General features: G+C 40.3%; 1 protein-coding gene across 1 annotated transcript in view; it reads left to right on the forward strand.

Moving 5' to 3' along the window:
- PAPPA2 (pappalysin 2) overlaps positions 1–17,827 on the forward strand; it is a 536,466-nt gene that overhangs the window by 475,955 nt on the left and 42,684 nt on the right. The window lies entirely within an intron of this gene.

The raw sequence follows: 17,827 nt of genomic DNA on the forward strand, positions 1-17,827 counted from the left end.
TTGTTGTTATGACTGAGGTCATTGGTGCAGCCACTGTGTAAATCCATCTCAGTAAAGTGCTCCTTCTTTTTCAATGAATTGCTTAGTTAGACTAAGAACATCTGAGAATGAGACAGAGCCTTGCTGAAGGAGGATAACCCTAATATCCTGACATGAACAAGAAGGATAAATTCCACCCCACCTCCATTTAAGCCCTTTCATCCCAGGACTAGCCAGTGACAAATATAAATATTCCCATATCAGTCACAATAGGTTTTGTCATCCAAATCTCTCACTGGAAATAATTAATCCACTTAGCAGCAATGCTTGGGTAATCCTGGCTCCTCCTTTTGTGCAACCAAGAGAGTCTTTAACTGACACTGATTTCTGACACCCTCTTTCCTTCCTTCCCCATCAGACACCCAACCCACATGCATGCTAATCCCTCTATTCTTCTGTATCTCTGTACTCTTGGTCTAATTCTGGGAATCCAGGATGCACATGAGGCCAAAGTCAGATAATGGGTGGGGTCTGAAAGAATAAGGCAAACTGGGTAGGGAAATGATAGCTTTTTCAAACAAACAAACAAACAAACAAAAACTTAAAAATAAAGCATTCTAAAAGTGTATAGGGAACCGTGTTAGCATGGAATTTGCTTTGTTAGGGCAAAGGCCAATAAAATAGCTCCTTTGCTGCCATCATTAGAAAAACAGATGGCAATGGGGTGGGGAAGCAGGAGAGAGGGGAGTGAGTCATCTTCTGGGCAGGGAGGGAGAACTGGGAAGAGAAGGCCAGGGAGGGAGGGAGATAAACAGACAGAGGACTCTGGGAGCTGGGACAAGATCAAAGTAATCCTGAGAATTCCCTTCTGCTGCTTCTATGCATGACTGCAAGTGGGAGGCTGGATGACAGGGTTTGGAACTGGCTTCGGTGTTTCCCAGAAGGTTACAATGCAAACTTTCCCCACATTTTCCTCCCCTCTTTCCTGTACCCTAGTGCACCTCCTCGATACCTTATCTAGAGCTCCCAAGGATTGTATGGTCCTTTATGGATATGATAAGGAACAGAACTGAACCCAAATGAGACATTTTGTTACTCAGTGTCTAAAAAGAATTTTCTTTCTTATTTTCCAATGTGGAATATAATTCTAAACAACTCCCTTTAGACACTCAATCTTAGCATTCAACCATGAGAGTAGGATATCCTGTTCTTTATTATTCCCGATAAGACCCAAGTCAATTAATCGATCACCTAATATCCACTGCCCAAATCTCCCTTCATGTCATTTCTGTAACTTTATTTGTATCTGCTCCTTTTGACACAGAGATTTTTTACTTTAATTTCCCACCATTCGGTGTATCTAAGGATTGTTGTTCTTAAGTGCCTAAGTTTTTTTCTAAAAAACACTTTGAGTAATGTTGTTGGTTGTGTGCTGTGTGATTCGATGCCAGCACATAGCAACTCTGTCAGGCAGAGTAGAATTATTCCATAGGGCTTCCTACTAAACTCTTTACATCGGCAGATTGCCAGGTCTTTTCTCTGACAGAGTCATTGGTTGGTTTGAACTCCTGACTTTTTAGTTAGCAGCTCAGATTTTAACCATTGCTCCATCACGGTTTCTTTTATTCTATCAATGGCACCCCCTTACTGTCATTTAGGTTCTTATTCTATCAGCAAGAACATAGACGATATCCACAATCCAAACTGGTTCATACATGAAATTCTATTTTCTAGTTGTTCCTTACATCCAGCTTTATGGACCGTGCACACTCCTTGCATTTCTATTGTATTTATAAGCTGCAGATGAGCAAGGAATGACAGCTTGCTTCATGGAAAGGCGTTGGTTGCAAACAAATCTAGATTTAAATCCTGGTTCAATTGAGTAATGTGAGTCCATGTGTCTTAATCTTAATGAAAGAGCTCAGGCAATAAGGCTATTATAAAGAATTGTTATGAGGAATTAGTATGGCAATGCACATAGAGCAGCTAGCACCATGCTTTGCCCATAATTGACGCTTATAAAGTGGTAGCATTTGTTATGAGCTCTTAGCCACTTTGTGACTATTTGCTAAGTGAGTAAAGCAAGAGGCAAAGTTGCTGGTGTGTCTTCAAGATAATTAGGTGCAAATTTACAGTATGGGCAAGGGAAGGGGAGGAAAAAAGAAACAAGTAATGTGCCATTCTTATGAAGATTCATTGAGATTCATAATTCACAAATCTCTTGGAGACAGTCAACTGCGGTGTCCCACTGGTCACCAGATCTGTCAGTCACCAGATTTTTTCTGACAGCATCTCTGTTCACTACTGGTATTCCTGATTGGTGAAATGGTTTAAGACACTCAGCTGCTAACCAAAATATTAGAAATTCTAGTTCACCCAAAGGCACCTAGAAAGAAAAAGAAAAAAAAAAAAACAGCCCTACAAAACCTACTCTGACACACATGGGGTCACCATGAGTCAGAGTTAACTCAATGACAATTGTGTGTGTGTGTGTGTTTTACTGGATATTCATTCCTACTGCTCCCACCTCTAGTTGGGCCTCAGTACTGCTCACCTGGGCTACTACAGCAATTTCCTGGCTATTCTCCCAATTTCCAGACTGTGGTCCATCGGTTCTGTTCATTTTTTCTATTGCTGCCTCTGGGTTCTTTCTATTGTGTCTATCTTTTGTCGAACATGTTTCAGGAACTCCCGCATTATTTTCACATTTAAATCCAATTCTTTTGTGGGTCATAATGGGACTTTGTCTTATCTTTTCTAGTCTGTGTATGCACTCTTTGTTCCAAACATACCAATTGTTCTAGAAATGTCATGGACTTTTCGTTCTGAGTCCACATTTCTCCTGCTTGCTGGGTGATCTTGGGAAAGTTCTTGTGCCTCAGTATCCTCCACAGAAAGTGGGATGAGTCACGTTGTAATGCTTACTTCATAGGTTATTGTTGTTGTTGTCTGTCAAGCCAGCTTCAACTCATAGTTACTCTATAAAGGGTTCCCAAGGATTGACTGGTGGATTTGAACTGCCCACCTTGTGATTAGCTGTCCAGTGCTTATCCAACACTGCCATACCAGGATTCTTGATAGGTTGTATTGAGGATAAATGAGATAATATAAACAGAGTTTTGACTAATGTATAGTTGTTGTTGTTGTGTGTTGTCAAGTTAGTTTCAACATATAGCAGTTCTGTATAAGGTTTCCTGAAGTAGCTAGTGGGATTGAACTGCTGACCTTGTGATTACTAGCCCAGCAGTTATGGACAGAGCCACACCAGGGCTCAATGTCTAGTGGTGATGGTGTGCCATGGAGTCACTTCCTACTCATGGTAACCCTGCATACTTTCAGAGGCTATACATCTTTATGGGAGCAGAAAGGCACATCTTTCTCCCAGGGAATGCCTGGTAGTTTCGAACTGCTGACCTTGAGATTAGCAGCCTGACTCATAATCACTACAGTACCAGAGCTCCTTCAATGTCTAGTACATAATACCAAAATAATAGTAATGCTTGCCATTGAGTAGATTCCACCTCATAACAACTAAATAGGAAAGTGTATAACTACCCCATAGGATTTACAAGCCTGTAAGCTAAGGAGCGCTGGCAACGTAGTGGTTACGAATTGGGCTGCAAGCCACAAGGTCAGCAGTTCGAAACTAGCTGCTGTTCTATGGGAGAAAGGTGAGGCTTTCTGCTCCCTAAAAGATTTACAGCCTCGGAAACCCTGTACAGGGTCGCTATGAGTTGAAACCAACTCCACAGCATATAACAACAACAACAACAAGCTGGACTGCAAGGTCATTTTGAACTGCAAGGTTGGCAGTTCAAGCTCACCAACTGCTCCTCGGAAACACAATAGAGGGTCACTGTGAGTCAGAAGCAACTCGATGGCACTTAACAAGTACAACAATCTTTACAAGGAGTCCTGATGTGGTGCTGTAGGATAAGCCCTAGACTGCAAAGTCAATTTGAACCACAAAGCAGGAGTTCAAACCCATCAGCGCTTCTTGGAAACTCTATGTAGGGTTGCTATGAGTTGGAACTGACTCGATGGCACTTAACAACAGCAACAATCTTTACAAAAAGAGACTGCTACATCTTCTGTGGAGTGAGTGGTGGGTTTGAACCTACTAACCACATGATTTGCAGCCAAGCACTTTACCACTGCACCACCAGTGTTCCTCCTTTAGTGCATAATAAATACAGGCAGTCCCTGGATTACGAACAGCATCCATCCCTAAGTGTCTTTAAGTCGAATGGATATGTTAGTTGATACAGTTAGGTACGATTCGTACCTAACAGCAGTTAGCCAACTATCTTAGTATAGCATATATAGTATACCTTTCTATGTATAAAAAAATTAAAGAAACACTTCCAAATTCACTAAGCATCTTTGACATAATACAGCTAATAATAATAATGTTTTGATGCATGCTACAAAGAAGCACTCGCTTGTTGTTGTGGATGATTGTATGAACCTAAAATTTTTATAATAGGTTTCATGGGGTTGGTTCCTAAACCAGATTTTCATAACCTGTAGTAGATGATGTAATAAATATTATCTAGTATCTGTTTTATATTTCTCAATGTAAATAAAACAAACATTCTCACCACTGGACCAATAAACAACATTCTTATCAGCGGAGAAAAGACTGAAGTTGTCAAGTACTTCATTCTTCTTGAATCAACTATCAACCCTCATATAATTAGCAGTCAAGAAATCAAACAATGTATTGCATTAGGCAAATCTGCTTCACAAGACCTTTTTAAAGTGTTGAAGAGCAAAGATGTCAGCTTGAGGACTAAGGTGCGCCTGACCCAAGTCATGGTATTTTCAATAACCTCATATGGATGTGAAAGCTGGACAATGAATAAGGAAGACTGTAGAAGAACTGATACTTTTGAATTTTGGTGTTGAAGGAGAACATAGAAAGTGCCATGGGCTCCAAAAGAACCAATAGATCTGTTTTGGAAAAAAGTGTAGCCAGAGTGCTCCTTGGAGACCAGGATGGCCAAACTTTGTCACTCATACTTCGGACATGTTATCAGGAGGGACCAGTCAGTGGAGAAGGATATCATGTTTGGTAAGGTGTAGGGTCAGAGAAAAAGAGGAAGACCCCCATCGAGATGGGCTCAAGTGTGGCAACAGTAATGAGGTTGGCCCAGGACCGGGCAATGTTTTGTTCTGCTGTGCATAAGGTCGCTATGGGTTGGTACCAACTTGATTGTACCTAACAACAACAACATTTTATATAACATACATCTAATGGGAGTCCTGGTGTGACACTGTAGGATAAGCACTGGACTGCTAATCTCAAGGTCAGCACTTCAAATCTACCAACCAGTCTTTGGAATCCTATATAGAGTCACTATGAGTCAGAATCGTCTCAGTGACACTTAACAACAGCAACAATGTGCCTGTATCTTTGCATATGTAGGTCTCCTTTCTCAATTTCCAAACCCCATACAATATTTCTTCTGAACCAATCAATGGCTCTTAGTTGGGTCTATTTTCTTCCTGAGGGAACATTGGCATTGTCTGGAGACATTTTCATTTCTCTTGACTTGTGGGGAGAGGGCAGTGATTGCTGTTGGCATTAAGTGGGTATAGGCCACATCCTACAATGCACAGGACAGTCTCTGGAGCAAAGAATTATCCAGTCCAAAATGTGCTTAGTGCTGCTGTTGAGAACGTCTCACTGAGCTAACTCTTACTCATCCTTCTGCACGTTTTCCAGATACCCTCCCTTTCTATTGGAGTATTTCATAGCTAGCACCTCTCACAACCACCCCTAAACACAAAAAGTTCCTGGAAAAATTCCATTATCCTTTAACATGACTTTTTCCACAAACTTTTTGATAGTCCCTGTTATGAATCCAGTGCATTATCCTGTAGTACCACACCAGAACTCCATGTTAATGTGTCTAAAGTACCAAACAACGTCACTTTTTAGTGGCCATGCTGCCTAAGGAGCCATGCGCCTAGCTGTTTGGGGTCAGGGTTGTATTGAAACAGTATCTTCAAAATTAGGGGAAAGTCCACTTTCACCCACTCCACATCTTTATGAATCTATTTACAGCAGATGTTTTTGTTGTTGTGAAGTGCCATCAAGTCAATTCTGACCCATAGCAACCCTGTATAGGGTTTCCAAGGAGCAGCTGGTGAGCTTGAACTGCTGACCTTGCAATTCAAACAGCTTTGCAGTCTGGCACATTAATCCACAGAGCCACTCCAGGACTCCTTACTGCAGATGTTGTTGTTGTTGTTAAGTGCCATCAAGTCGGTTCTGACCCATAGCGACCCTGTACAAGGTTTCCGAGGGTGTAAATCTTTATGGGAGTAGAAAGCCTCATCTTTCTCCCGTGGAGTTGCTGGTAGTTTCGAACTGCTGACCTTAAGATTCGCAGCCCGATTCGTAACCACTACGCTACCAGAGCTCCTTCTGCAGATAGTTGTGGTTAATTAATGTTCTTGAAGCCTCTACTACAACTTATAAAACTTTCCAAATAAGAGCCTCAGGGCATTGGCTGCTACATCCTTCTATAAATCCTCATTGTTGCCATTATAGATGCTGGTCATTGTCCCTGCCCCATGATTTCAAGCTCATCTGATAGGTGCATCCTTCTAACTGTCTGTAGTGCCACAAGTGTTGCAGAAGTGTTTTGCTCACTTGTGTTTTCCCTTTGGAAAACTCAGGCATAATCCTCCAGTGACATCTGCTTTTGCTTCTCTGAAGACAGTGACTGTGAATGGAATAAACAACTGCGACTCTGAGATGCTTAAATTAGAAAGAATCAAACTGGTCTTCTGTGAAGACAGTGAAAATGAAAAATAGGAACAGAATACAAGGAGAAAGCAAATAAACAGCATCTCCTGGGTGGAATCAGAGGCTTTGTAAAAGATACAATGAAGACAGTATGGGGTAGCAGAAGGAAAGCTGGACTGGTGTCTGAAGTCAGGCTTGAATCTCAGTTCCATCCTTATTAGCTGTTTTCTTGAGTAAGTCAGTTACTTCTCTGAAGTGAAATTTCCTCAGTTTTAAAATTATATAGATAGAGTTTATCTTTTAAAATTGTTGTCAGTGGCCAGATTCAGAAAACTATGGAGACATACCCATAAAGCTGTGGATTTGATATTCAGCTCAGTCATGCCTCATTAAAGCCTTGTTCATGCTAAGTTTTCAGGAATAATGGCAAACTTACACTTACCTCTGGGGATTTTTACCATTCATATAATTTTGGTTTGGGTTATGCCCATAGATGCTTCTCTTAAAGGGCCCTTATTCAGATTTGTTACCTTCTTCTAGGACAGGTTTCCAAATTGTCACTGGATAAATGACATTTTGGAAACCTGTCTTTCCATGACATCTTTTAAGATCAATCCTCATTCTAGTTTTATAACTTCCATCGTGGCACTAGCAAGAAAAAGAAAATTTTAAGATAGAGATGAGAGTCAGTTGTTGTTGTTTGGTGCCATCAAGTCGGTACCGACTCATAGCGACCTTATGCACAGCAGAACGAAACAGTGCCCGCTCCTGGGCCAACCTCAGTACAAGTACCTATTATACAAATATTCAGTGTACTTTAATTGAATAAGTTGTCATTGTTTGTTGCATGCAGTCAAGTAGATTTCAACTCAGAGACCCTATAGGACAGAGTAGAACTGCCCTAAGGAGTTTTCTAGGCTTTAATCTTTACGAGAGCAGATTCCCAAGTCTTTCTCCAGTTAGTATACCAGTTAGTAAAGGAGCATATAATTTCATTTATCAGTAATACTAAGTGACTTCTGTTACTCCAAAAAAAAAAGTGATGTTTTTTTCCAATCTTTATCATGTTGTTATTAAGTGCCATTGAGTCAGTTCTGATTCTTTAGAGACTCTGTATAGTTTTTCTGCGGAGTGACTGGTGAGTTTGAATCGCCAACCATGTGGTTCAAGCAGACCTTGCAGGCCTGTGCTTATACTTCAGTGCCACACCAGGACTCCAGGCAATACATCTTGTTGTTATTATTAAGTGCCATTGAGTCAGTTTCGATTTATAGTGACCCTGTATAGGCTTTCCAAAGAGAAGCTGATAAGTTTGAACTGCTGACCTTGGGTTTTCAGTCAAGTGCTGATCCTAACGGCAATATATACAGAAATACATAAATATTGAGAGGTTGATAAAGCAAGCCAGTCAGGAGGAATATTTGGTAAAGGATTGTTTAATAAGACTGTCTTGAGCCCTTACTTGATCATTTTGATGTTCCTGAAGGATTAAGAAGGTATCAGAATACTGGAAGAAAAACCATTTTAAAAGAAATGGGGATTGAACAATAAAAGATATAGACCTAAAAATGTGACTTCTCTACTAGATAAAGTTCTGGGACAAATTTCTCAAAGTCCATGTCTTATGTTTAAGAAGCATGCTGTCTTCTACTGATAACATGCTCTGTGACAGAATAGTTAGTCGAAGAGATAAAATAAATGCTACTATTTAAATTTATCAGTTGTATCATCCCAGCCCAAATTATATGTCCTGCTGTGGTGCTGTAGGATAACGCACTGGATGGCAAGGTCCATTTGAACCGCAAGGTCAGCAGTTCAAACTCACCAGCTGCTCCTTGGAAACGCTGTACTGAGTCACTATGAGTCACAACTGACTCTATGGAATTTAACAACAACAATTTAAGAAGAGTGCAGTGGCTCTGTATGATAAACACTAGACTGAAAACCACAAGGTCAGTGGTTCAAGCCTTCCATGGGAGGAAGATGTTGCTTTCTGCTTCTGCAAAGATGCTCAGCCTCAGAAACCCTATGACAGGGTCACTACGAGTCAGAGCCAACTCAATGGCACTTAACAACAACAACAAAAATAACAGTTTAAGAAGAACTCTGGTGGTGCAGCAGTGATAGTACTCAGCTGTAAACTCAAAAGGTTGGTAGTTGGAACCCACCAGCTGTTCCACCAAAGATGCTTCCATAATGATTTGCAAATCCTATGGGGCAGTTCTACTCTGTCCTATATGGTTGCTATGAGTCAGAGTGGTCTTGATGGTAATGGCTTTAGTTTAAGAAAGCCCCTGAGGAGTGACCACATGGTGAATCAGTGTGGCAGCTTGTGATGACTGGGAAGGCCCATCCAGTGAAGCACAGGAGTTGTCCTGGAAGCACCTTGTCTTTAGACATTTCACAAGGATGATGGTAATATGCTTGCTTCTTTGTTTTTTAACTGTGCTCAATAATAAGGAGCTCTGGTAGCATAGTGGTAACAAATCCGACTGCTATCCTTAGGGTCAGCAGTTCGAAACTACCAGCTGTTCCATGGGAGAAAGATGAGGCTTTCTGCTCCCATAAAGACTTACAGCCTCGGAAACCCTATACAGGGTCGCTATGAGTCGGAACCAACTCCATGGCACATAACAACAACAATAACAATAATTAACCAAAGTTTTATCAAAAACTTAATAAAACACTACTTTTTAAAAAAAATTAACCAAGATATGTAATAAAAAAGCAGGTTTTTAGGTTCTAGTCCTCCCTCCTTAATCCTATATGGCAAATCTGAGGTTAAGCCCAAGAGTTTGCTTTTGAAACAAATGCTGTAGGTGCTTCACAGGCAGGTGGTCCTCAACCACACTTTGAGAAATACCAGACAGATATTGATCAGTACACTCTAGGTAGTAGCCGGCAAGAAAATGATCCATTTTTCAAGAGTTCTTAAATATGTGGCAAACTTTTCCTGAAAGAGAATAAAGTTCAAAGATAGAAGCTAAAGGTATCTGGGAGATGATGTGAACAATGAAATGATCACAATCTAGGAAAGTGTGAATTGTTTGAAAGCTTATACTTGAAATTTAAAATAGATAGATTTATGGCCTATCATGGGTCAACATTCAGATGGTCCTGACCTAAAAGCAATAAACTACTCACAAATAAGTAACATATTTAATAAATAGATAACCTGAAGTTAATGATTTGTCATGATTCTTATCATGATCTAATTTCTATTTTTCATCCATAGCCACCATGAAAGATGACACATGTTGAGAGTAACAAATATGAAAGCCCAAATCATAATAATAGCAATACCCTGTGGCAGATCCAAAGAACTGGGTTTTAAGCCTGAGAAGGCCAAAGGTTTATATAATAAATATGTTCATGTAATCAGTATTTTGCACAGAGAAGAGTTAACACCTTTCCCTCCCCCAGTGAGAAAAAAAAATAGAACACAATAGGATTAGAATATGAAATAAATTATTTAAAGTTTTAACGACATCTACTTCCTGTCTGACATGCTTAGCATTTTCTCGTGTCTTCAGATCAGAGGATGGTTTGGTATTTTCTTTGCCAGTAAATCTAGCTCTCCATGGATTTAAAAGTAAATGTATTTATGTTGTCTTGAATCAACCAACACAGATACATTTATGGGTCTTTACCATGTAAGTGGAGTCCTGGCATGGCACTGTGGGTTAATGCACTGGACTGCAAGGTTGGTTTGAACCACAAGCTTGGCAGTTCAAGCTCATCAGCTGCTCCTTGGGTTGCTATGTGTCAGATCCGACTTGACGGCACTTAACAACAGCAGCAACCGTATACATAAGGAGCTCTGGTAGCATAATGGTTATGAGTTGGGCTGCTAACCTCAATGTCGAAACTATCAACTGTCCTGCTGCTGTAAAGATTTACAGCCTCAGAAAACCTATGCAGGGTCACTATGAAGGCACACTACCACCATATAAGTGCTACTTCCATAGAAACTTATGTAGCAGGAAATTGGGGGTGGGGAGGTGGGAACAAAATGAGGTTCAGGAGACTGGTTGCATTTCCTTAAATGTAGGTGGGCAGTTGTATTGTTTTTGCACATTTAGTGAGTAGTTGAGACCAATAATACTTCCATCACTAATTCATTCCATCTGCTACACCATTCCTTGGATTCTTTCTTCTGAGTTGTCTTGGACTTCTTTCTGTCTCCCTTTCATTATTTATATTCCAGATGGTAGCCCTGCTAGCTGTGTCTAGAACATATGTTTCTCAATCACTCCTGGCCACTGCCTGGGTTTACTGCTGCTGTATGTCTGTGGTATGCATGGGACAATAGCTAACTCATGAACTGGAAAATAATGGCAGGAAAATTGAGTTTTTATTGCACCTTTTTTCCCCCTAGAGCTTGAGTCAAGAAGGGTCAGAGAACTAGAGTTAAATTGAAAGTCCCAGTTAAGGGGAGATGCTTTATTTTGGAAAATAGAATGCCTGCAAGTAGGTCTGGAAGTCAGATGATGGGAGGTAAGAGGTGAAGAGGCAGTCAGCAGATTCATCTACCTAAATACTGATAATAATGGGTTGCTATCTGAGGTCCTCCTGGGGAAAGGTTCTATCCTTTGTGATGGGTTTGTACACTTGTTTTTTAGGACAAGCTGTGATATATAAAATTAAGTAAATAGAGTATTAGTCCTTCATATTTGGCCATGTGATACTCTACTTCAGAGTGGTAAAACTTCATAAAGTCAAAGGATATTTGTTGTAAAAAGTGAAATGTAAAGGTGGAGAATTCTGGTGGACCGCAGTGCAGAGTCACAACAATCCCTGTGACAGAGGAACCCAGCTCAGTCCCTTCCATGGAAACAGAAAGGTGCCTTTACTCCCGAGTCTATGCAGGTATGCTTCAAGACATGAGTGAGACCATCAGTTTTGCATGCTACCCTTAAGACTCTTAAGTGAGATTGTGAAATTTGGACCTGCTCCTTAAACTTGCAAAGAAACAAAGTGTAGCATTGGGATGGTCCCAGCTTGGTGGCCTCAGCATCTCCTTGGAACCTTGTTATAACTGGAGATTCTCAGATCCATTCTGGACTTACTAAATCAAGAACTTACAAATCAAGACTTACTAAATCTGGGCATGGGCCCAACACCCTGTTTAACCAAGTCCTTCAGGTAATTCTTAATGCATATGTAGATTTAAGACCCACAGGTCTAGTTAGAAGCAGGGCTTTGAACTGGTATAAACCAGTTCAGTCATGGCTGCCAAAGTAAAATCAGAACAGATCCAGATTTACAAAATTGGAGTGAAGGGGAATAATAACTAGAACAGGAAAAGTTATAAGTTGAAGCCCTGGAATGGAAGACTGAAAATAGGAATGTTGTTTTGTTGTTAAGTGCCATCAAGTGAGTTCTGACTCATAGCAACCCTGTATAGGGTTTCCAGGGAGTGGCTGGTGAGTTTGAACCGCCTACCTTGCAGTTCAAACTGACTTTGCAGTCCAGTTCATTAACCCACATTGTCGCATCTGGTCTCCAGAAGAGGTATAGTGAGCCCTTTAGGGAGGTTGATGTGAGTGACTAAATGATTGCCAGGACTGTAAGAGCCACACACATTCAAAGCAGTGCATGCTATGAACATTTTTGAGGACACTCTTGTTTCCAATGTGCTGTTGAATAGATTTGGTTACTGTACAGTGGTCACACTGCCCTTGTTTTCTAAGAGGGAGATTACGTTTCTAGCAGGTGTCAATCTTTAATTTTTTTCATTCCAATTATTTCCCTGATTCATGCACATTTTACAAATTCTGGTCCATTCTAGGTTCGCTTCATCAGCCATTACTGAACTGGGAAGAACTAGTTCACAGCCCTGTTCATGAGTCCCTGGGTAGTACAAAAGATTAAGTGTTTGGCTGCAAAATGAAAGGCTGGCAGTTTGAATTCCAGAGGCTCATTGGAAGAAAGGCCTAGCGATCCAATTCTGAAGGATTACAGTATTGAAAACCCTATGGAGAGTCTGTAGTCAAGACCCTGTTACGACAGGTTGAGGTTTAAGTCTTACTCCTTCAGATTCCTTTAGAGCTAGAGTAGGGAACATCCAGCCCAAAGGTCATATAAGGCCGACAATATCATGTTGTCTGGCTCTGCCGAGATAACCACAGTTCCAGCCCTCATATTAGGAAGGACAGAACTGCATGATGAAATAGAAATCACTTGCAGTTGTTCCATAGTCACCTAGAATCCCTAAGTGGTACAAATAGTTAACAAACTCCACTGCAAACCAATAGGTTAGAGGTTTGAGTCCATTGAGAGGCACATTGGAAGAAAGCCCTGGCAGTCTACTTGAAAAACCTACATTGAGAGAGGAGCACTCCCACCACAGACATCTAACCAGTCCTTGGAAATAAAGCAGTCTTTTTCTCTCCCTACATTACCCAAGAAGAGACAGCAGTTGCAGTCATGTAGTCAAGCAACAATCATACCCTGTAAAATCTCACCATTCCAGGCAAGAGCCAATACCAGCTGCTATACACCAAATAGGCAGCCAACGCCTGCTACAATTATTCTGAGTTTAATAATAAAAACAGTGAAAAGGAAAGCCCATCTCCTGATCACATCTACCTGGAGTCAATAAGAAGCATAATAAAGTATCAACTACATTCTTATAATTATTGAAATCATACCTAACTAATGAAGATGCCCAAGAAACAGCTGACCATATCAGCACATGTCCAGAAACAAGATAGAATGACTGAGACAAATGAGCTGTAGGTAGACCTAGACTTCACATTGGAAGGAGGGCAGGCTTTGGAAATGCCTGAGAAGGAATACAGGAGAATGATACTGAGATACATCCAAAGGCTCCACAGAGGAGTTGAGAAAAATAAGGAAGAAGTCAGAAAAGTGCTACAGGAAGAATCAAATAAGAGAGATACAGTAAAAATAATCATTTGAGGGGGAGAGAAAGAAATATAGCCAGAAACATCACTATAGAAAGCTTGTAAGCCCATCTTCAGCCTATAACTTATTGGAATACCTCAATAGGGCTAGGACTTGCCCAATGAAAGAGGCTTCCTGTGGAGCCTTTGCATTGCACAAGATCACAGGTGGAATCCTAATCCTCATCCAGAATCATCTGAGGTGGGAAATTTCCACTTGAAGAGACAAGCAGACCAGCCTGGAGCAGCTAGAGGAACAGAGGATACTCCATGAAAGAAAGACCAGCAGGAAATATAAAAAACAAAACAGTCTGTTTGACTACTATAACAACAAGCAAGTTGTTTACCGGGAAGCCATCAAGGAAAGCAGTCTAGTCCCCTCAGGGCAAACCCCTGTCCAAGACTGAAACTCAAAGGGAATACATGAGTGGGCATGTAATCTTGCTGGTGACCATGTTGGTCTACCAATAAGGGGAAGTGGGGGGAAAACAGCAATGAAGCTGTAAGCTAAGTCTGACCATGTTCAATAGACTCCTGTCAATGTGGAGTGAGACCTGGTTGGCCAGCAGTATAGCGAGATCCGGAGACTCCTGAGCCCAGGGACTTGGACATAGTCACAGAAGTCTAGAGTGTAGAGTGAAGTGTCCAGCTGATATGAAGTGAAGGGAGATGCATAAGAATGCCCATACTTGCAGATAGTACCCATTTGACCTGGCTTCAATGGCTGGATGATCAGAACTCAACTAGAGAAAGAAAGAAGAGGAAAAAAAGAGTAATCCACTACAATTTGATGAACTTGACCTATATTTATGGATGTAGTAGCTTAAAAGAAGGAAGTAATCTTCACAGAATGGATCATTCCCACCCCCTCTGCATACAGGGTTGATAGGGATGGGCAACTGAGACATTGGCTATCCAAAATGGGGAGAGGGGGCAACAAAGGTGCCAAGTCACTGGCTTACAAGTTTTCAATAGGAAACTTAGTTTCAGAGGGTGGAGGGGAAGGTAGAATCTCCACTGAGTAGTTTCCAACCTGTCTAGACAGGGCTGGTAAAAGAGATGGGGATAAGATTCTTGTGGTTCAATAGTGAATAATTGTTATCAGGACTGACTGTGAGAGTAGCAAATGTAAAGATAGATGTTTTGTAACAAAAGGAGGAGGGTGGTTGATCTTGCAGTCCAGGAACGGAGGACCCTGGGACCATCAAGGGAAGAGAGCGGAGTGTGGGACCCTATCCAGAGAAGCAGTGATGCCAGAGATGGTGGCAAAAATGATGACATGGAGAGATAGAGTGGCTGGGGACTCTAGACTCAAGGAGGGAGAGGGGCTGTGTGCTGGCAGCCGAGGGGCTGGCATGCAGGGTATACCCTTTAGCTGTTTGAATGGTTATATATTTCTGAGTTCTTCAGGGTACATCAAAAAACAAAACAACAACAATAACAAAAACAGAGGGATTAGAAACAAATAGCAAATGCTATTGAATGATGATGCATGGAGGGGATTGTAATCATTGCAATGAAATGAAATACAATAACACTAATGTAAAGCTGATGATCTCCCATGTAAACTATCATTCAATTTATAATAAAAACTTAAAAAAAAAAAAAAAGTTAGATACAGCATTGAAAACAATTCAAAACCTTCAAAAAGAGGTCTGAATGATTAATAATAAAATATCAAAAATAGACAATACACTGAAAGTGCAAAGGAGTAGAATTGAAGAGATGGAAGCCAGAACTAGTGAGCTGGAAGACAATGTCTCAATACTGCTAAAATAGAAGAGCAAGAAGAAAAAAGGATTAAAAGATCTGAAGAAAGTTTAGGATTCATGTGGGACAGCATGAAGAGGAATAACTTAAGAATTATTGGCCTTCTGGAACAGGATGAACCACACAAGTCCACAGAGGAGATAGTTGAAGAGCTTCTGGAAGAAAATTTCCCTAACGCCCTGAAAAACAAAAAGATAAGCATTCAAGAACCTGAATGAACCCCAGTTAGAATAGACCCCAAAGAAAATCACCAAGACATATAAAAATCAAGCTCTCCAAAATCAAAGACAAGGAGAAAATTCTGAAAGCAGTTAGGCAAGCAAATCAGATTTAAGCTCTAATCTCTCAGCAGAAATCTTGCAGGCAAGAAGGAAATGGAGAGACATATATAAAACCCTGAAGGAAAAACATTGCCAACCAAGAATTGTCTACCCAGCAAAGCTGCCAATCAAATACAACAGTGTACTAAAAACATTCATGGTTAAACAGAAGCTAAGGGATTTTGCCAAATCCAACCATATGCTGAGAGTACAATTTATTGCAATAAATGCACACATCCAAAGAGAAGAAATCACCAAAATCAACACAACATCTCCAACAAGTAGAAACAGACCAGCAAAGTAAACCTATAGTCAACAGAAGAAAATAAAGAATAAAGATTGGAGCAGAAATAAATGAGGCAGAAAGCAGAAAAACTATAGGAAAAATTAATAGGATGAGAAGTTGGATGTTTGAAAGAATTAATAAAATCAACAAACCATTGGCAAACCTAACAAAAGAAAAGAGGGAGAAGACATAAATAACATGCATAAGAAACCATATGGGCGAAGTTACAATGGAACCAATAGAAATAAAAAAGATAAAAGCAGAATATGTAGGAAGAGTTGTACTCCAAAAAATTTGAAAATATAGAGGACACGGCTACATTTTTATAAAAACACGACCTACCTAAACTTACACGGAATGAAGTAGAAAACTTACGCAGACCTATGACAAAGAAAGAAATTGACCAGGTCAAAAGCACCCAACCAAAAAAGCCCAAGTCCAGATGGCTTCATTGATGAAGTTTACAAAACATTCAGGGAAGAGCTGTCACCAGTTCTTCTCAAATTATTCTAGAATATAGAAGAGCATGGAAAACTTCCTATTCTAGTCTATGAAGCAAGCATAACCCTCATACTAAACTAGGGAAGGACATCAAAAGAAAGAAAATTATAGACCAATGTCCCTCATGAACATAGATGCAAAAATTCTCAACAAAATCCTAGCCAACAGAATTTAAGAACACATTAAAAAGAATAATAGATCATGAACAAGTGGGATTTATATCAGGGAGGTAAGGATGGTTCAACATTAGAAAAACAATCAACGTAATCCACCATATAAACAAGAAATAGGAAAAGAACCACATGATCATATTGATTGATGCAGAAAAGGCATTTGACAAAATCCAACATCCATTCCTGATAAAAAACACTCAACAAAGTAGTAATTGAAGGGAATTTCCTCAACATAATTAAGAGCATATATACAAAACCAACAGCCAACATTATTTTCAATGGAGAGAAATTGAAAGCCTTCCCTTTGCGGACAGGAACCAAACAAGCATGCACTTTATCACCACTACTATTCAACATTGTGAGTCCTGGTGTGGTGCTGTGGGCTAATGTGTCAGACTGTAAAATTGTTTGAATTGCAAGGCTGGTGGTTCAAGCTCACCAGCTACTCCTTCAAAACCCTATACGAGGTTGCTATAGGTCAGACTCGACTCAACACCACTTAACAACAATTCAATATTGTGTTGGAAGTCTTAGCCAGAACTATAAGGCAAGATAGGGAAATTAAAGACATCCAAATTGGCAAAGAGGAAGTAAAACTCTATTTGCAGATGATATGACTCTATACATACAAAACCCCGAAGACTCAGCAAAAAACTACTGGAACTCATTGAAAGATTCAGCCAAGTGGCAAGGCACAAAATCAACAAACAAATACCATTTAGATTCCTCTATAATAATAATGACAGTGCTGAAAAGGAAATTAGGAAAGCAATTCCATTGACAATAGCCACCCTAAGGATGAAATATTTAGGAATAAATGTAACAAGAGAAACAAAGGACCTATACAAAGAAAACTATAAAACACTACTACAAGAAACCAAAACAGACTTAGAAAAATGGAAGATTATACCATGCTCCAGGATTGGGATACTTAATGTTATGAAAATGTCACTACTACCCAAAGCAATCTACACATATAATGCAAGCCCAATCCAGATTCTATGACATTCTTTGTCGTCGTCATTGTTGTTGTTGTTCTTGTCAGGTGCCATCGAGTTGGAACCGACTCATAGCGACCCCATGCACAGCAGAACGAAACAATGTTCGATCCTGGGCCAACCTCACTACCGCTG

Source organism: Chrysochloris asiatica, unplaced genomic scaffold, assembly GCF_000296735.1.
Source record: "Chrysochloris asiatica unplaced genomic scaffold, ChrAsi1.0 scaffold00100, whole genome shotgun sequence".
Taxonomy (NCBI): Eukaryota; Metazoa; Chordata; class Mammalia; order Afrosoricida; family Chrysochloridae; genus Chrysochloris; species Chrysochloris asiatica.